The sequence below is a fragment of the Clytia hemisphaerica genome, unplaced genomic scaffold, assembly GCF_902728285.1.
Source record: "Clytia hemisphaerica strain Z4C2 unplaced genomic scaffold, Clytia hemisphaerica genome assembly, whole genome shotgun sequence".
Taxonomy (NCBI): domain Eukaryota; kingdom Metazoa; phylum Cnidaria; class Hydrozoa; order Leptothecata; family Clytiidae; genus Clytia; species Clytia hemisphaerica.
The window spans coordinates 1-4679 of record NW_027104325.1 but is presented as its reverse complement, the minus strand read 5'-3'; the positions used below and the strand labels follow the sequence as shown (position 1 = coordinate 4679).

The 4679-nt window shown below is 34.8% G+C and overlaps 1 long non-coding RNA gene across 1 annotated transcript; it reads right to left on the bottom strand.

The window, feature by feature from the left end:
* Positions 1–1699: 1699 nt before the first annotated feature.
* Positions 1700–2992, bottom strand: LOC136817668 (uncharacterized). Its single transcript, XR_010848131.1, has 3 exons — positions 2788–2992; positions 2171–2561; positions 1700–1830 (listed from the first exon to the last, which is right to left on the bottom strand). It is a non-coding gene; the product is annotated as an uncharacterized lncRNA (long non-coding RNA).
* Between the last annotated feature and the right edge of the window lie 1687 nt (positions 2993–4679).

Below are 4679 nucleotides of genomic sequence, written 5' to 3'. Positions count from 1 at the left end.
AAAAAAGAGGAATTGAATTCATAAGAAATGCACGAGAATAGTATTCAAAACACACATTTGATAAATCATTGCCATTCACATCCCTGTTCTTTCATAAGTAAAAAGTGTATTCACTGTTAAATTGGTCAACCAATTCTGTATGAACTGACTAAAATTAAATCTTAAATTACATACTTGGATTCCTTGTTTTCGTCGAGAAAGAAATTTTGAGATGTGGTTCTATCAAATGTATCCGGAAATTTTCTTGCATATTGTGTGTGTAAATCTTTTTCTGACCGCAGGAACCATGCCTGGATTTGTTGGATTATAGATTGGCGGGTGATTTTTTGGTGGTGGTTGTAAACAGGGACGGTTTGATAGGTTTCACGTAAATTGGGGATTGGACACTCAGGATTTGAGCAAGACGATGAGAGCGAATGAGAGAAGTTGAATCCGATAAGAGGTTTAATGGCACTGTCGAATTCGCTACCTTAAAACATTATTACTACGTTTACAGGTTGGCGTTGGAAATGGTTGGCAAATAATAGTTTTGCCTCGTTGAATCTGTTTTCTTCTAGAAGTTGTTTTGTTGTGTCATATAAGGAGTTAATACCATCAAAATGTTTCGGAAGATAGGCACTTTTTAAGATGGTAAACCATGTGTCTAAAGGACATGTATTTGAAAAGTTGACCTTGGTCTCTCCTTCATTAACCGAACCACCATAGCATGGAAAATTTGCATTTTTTATAAAAGTTGATTTGTTCATGCACTTTTTGTTTACTTCTTAACCGTGGCAGTTAGCAGTACAGGTTCTGCCAAGACTCAGACAAACACATTTCCTATCCCTGCACTCTTCACGGCATCCACAGTTCATTTTTGGAAGGGGGTCTGCCTAACAGCTTCCCTTAAGCCAACCTCTACTTCTGGGTCTCCAAGGCGAACAGTTCCAGGAAAGTGAGAGAGAAGACTAGAAGCGTATCGCCTAGTAAGGACTCCGGCAGATGACATGAGCCGGTGGGTAGGAATAGGACCAGATGAACGATGAACCACACAACATGGAAGATTTGGTACATTAGTACCAGACCGATCTCTCTTTTTAATCCATAGGACTACGTTTTCACCTGGCTGAAAGTTAACAGGCTTCTTTGATCGAGAATACTTCTTTTTCATCATTTCTGCATTTTTTACCAGATTTGCATGAAGTTCTTCCCTCATTTTCTTTCTTTTAGGCGAGGTAACCTGGAATGGCTCTGGAGTGTCGTCTTTTGATGAATCGTCATCAGAAGAGGAGTCATCTTCAGGTGCTGTTAAAATTAAATGTTATTCAGTTAAGGCAACTACAAAGTAAAATCAGTGTGTGTGTTTCTACATGTTTTTTACGAGCATAGGATAAAACTTTAGGAAACTAATATGCTTATGCTTAGCAAAATAGATTTTTTGAGCCTCAAAAATTCTTATTCTCTGCTTATGAAATGGTGGAATTTGGACATAAGACATGTTTTTTGATTTGGGATTTGAAATTTAAAGTAAAGTGATGCTCAGCAAAAATATTCTTAGCAATGCAAGATTTGAGCCTGGGTATGCTTACGAGTGTTATGCTTATAAATAAATGTGTATTACAATTGCGTTTGATTCCTTGGTGTAAAAAAACATTTCCAGGTGGTTGATCTGATGGCTCGAGGTGTGTAAAATCTTCACTATTCTCAATCTATCAGTTAATTTTTCAGCAAGAGGTATAGCAGGTTGATCGGGGGAGAAATCACCCATTCCATTGTGGTTTGGGAGTTAACCAAATACTGATTAAAAAGGGGATTTCTTTCCACCACTTCCAAAGGAGCAATTCATTGAAACTATAATCAAACACAACTTTTTATTGTATATTTCAGTCTATATCATTTAGACGCCTGATTGGCAATGTTTGGTATCATCTACTACCGTACAGGTAGGGGGAAAGTGACGAAAATGCCTCTAAGTGAAAAAGATTTTCCCCAACGAACAAAAACCCCGACATTTTTTTCCCCAATAAGGTACCTTGAAATACCATATTGAAATAAAACATTGTGATAAAACATTGAAGGGGCATATAATTTGGCAACAAAAACAATTGTAATAAGTTATTCTCTTTCTAAGCACACAACATGCGGTTTCATCAAAAGGTCAGATTAAGCAAAAGTTATAATTTTAACTTACATTGAATCTCAGGGAGCCAACTTGACCATTTGTTGGTTTTTAAATCGCACTGGCGATTATAAATTGCCCTCCTAACCACCGCATTTCTTTCCTCGGCAGAGCCTTGCGATTGTGAATGACCCACTCCACCATTTATGATTTTACTGCTGCCAGGCCACATAACAATGACAGCTTGAACAATTTTATTGACAAATTCGGTCCCATTGTCAGATTGGAGTAGCTTTGGAAGTCCAAAAATACCAAAAAACCGTTCAATGAATAATCACCATGTTGTTTGGGCTTCTTTGTCTGGCATTGCAATGAGGACGGTAAATTTTGTGTAATGATCGTGGCAGTTTCCAATCCATTTATATGGTCCATCAGGCTCAGAGCGCATGTCAATTAGGTCAACCTGATTAAAAAAACCTTCTTGAGAAGGTTCATCTTTGTTCAGCTTTGTTAGCATTTTTCTGGATACTTATTGTATTCAATTCAAAAGTGCTTATACAACCAAGAAAAAATTAAACAATTTACAGTTACTTTTTCCCTGCTTTGTACAATGTATGATTTAAAACTAGCATTGAGCTTAGGCTGAAAAAGCACTATTTAAAAAATTTTGAAATCTGTTGCAATGATACCTGTACACGTTGCATGAAGCCTTTAGAGATAATTGGCTTGATGGGTCCTTTTTGTTTGGAACTCTCCTCAAAGCACAAGTCACACACAAGCGTACAAACTCTTCCACCACATCCCGTGGTATTCCAGAACAATCATTTTTAATCTGTTTTCAGCAAGAAATGTTAAAAAGTTACTAAATTTCAAATCTTGATCAAAATAAAAATATTGCCAAAGCCTCTAAATCTGATGTTAACACAAGAAAATTGATGAAAGTAATTTATTATTTTGGGGGGAAACGTGAATCGGATGTCAAATAAAAGATATTTTTATTTTTGAGCATTCAGACCATATTTTTCTTAGAAAATACTCAGAATAATTGTTTCAATTCAGCATGATTTAGTTCTATCTATATTAAAATAAGGGAAACTGTTACCAATTTAATTGTTTTCGGACCACCAGCATGGACCAAAATATCGCAATGTGCTCTACTGACGATGTCATATATTTGGCAGACACTAACTACTTGTTTAGACTCCTAAAACAAGGAATTGAAAAATTCATTCCCTAGTAAGGTGCCTTTTGTAAATTCTTTTAAAATTTTGATTTTCACAAAATAAGTCCCAATAAGAGTCTAGTTAGTTCACAGAAACAGCCCTCTCATTTAGCAACAGTCTAGATTTCTTTATTTCTTTCCTCTCAATTTATCTGGCGTTTGTTATCACCTTCCTAGGGTTAATGCAAAAAAATATCAAATTTTGTACCTTAAATGGTTCACACAATACATCTTTTAAGTTTAAATTTGGATATTCCAACAAACGATAATTTTTCCTCCTCACTCTTCTCTTCATTGCCTCCGAGCCTTGGTTGGTTTTAAGAAAATCAACAATTTCTTTGATCGTGCAATGTAATATTAAGCTTCTGTTTTTTATACTGGCTTTGCTTTCAAGCCAGTTATTGAATTTTTGTTTTACTTTCTCCTTCTCCATCGGTTTAATCAATTACACTTAAGATTAAAAAATAAATGTCTATTAATTTACTACCTTATGGAGGGAGATGATTAGCCAATGACCTTCAGGACTCTTTCCTTTTATACAAATATGGTAGGAATTTGATTATTGTCTTGTGGTATTCATAGGAAAAAATTAGAAATTATATACCTGGACAATATTTTAACCCCCTCCCATATGAAAAATATACACAATGAACAGTAACGTTGACGCAGTCAGTTGCAGCTTCTCTCTTATCAATTCTCTAAAGTGCACTCCCCTATGAACATGGATGGCATTTAGATGATATTATCTAGGAATCATCCAATTGCCATCTAATTGCCATCTACACACATCATTTATCTATCATCTGTCTATCATCTATTTCATCATCTAAATATCATCCGTAGATGATATTTAGATGATATATCTGGATGATGAATAGATGATGTGTTTTTCAAACATTCTGAAGTCATCTAAATATCATCGATACCTCATCAACTAGATGGTAATTCTCTGACAATAAGATGATGTTTTTCAAACATTCTGAAGTCATCTAAATATCATCAATACCTCATCCACTAGATTGCAATTTTCTGATGGATTGATGAAATTGATAGATGATGTCTAGATGAACTTTTTCCAAATTCCTATGGGTATCGTTGATGACATTTTGATGATAAATGGATGTTTCTTTTATGACATTTTGAAAATGCTTTTTGAAAATCTAAGCTGTATCGTATTGTCTTTAAATACTAGCTGGACTCAAATTTGATCCACATTTGAGTTCAGTACATTTTCAACACGTTTTATAATTTACATAAAGGAACAAATTATTGTGGAAAAAATTTTCGTGGAAATTTTTTGACAAATCTACTAAACACAAACATTATCCGGATTTAGAAAATCACCTTTAAACCAAAGTC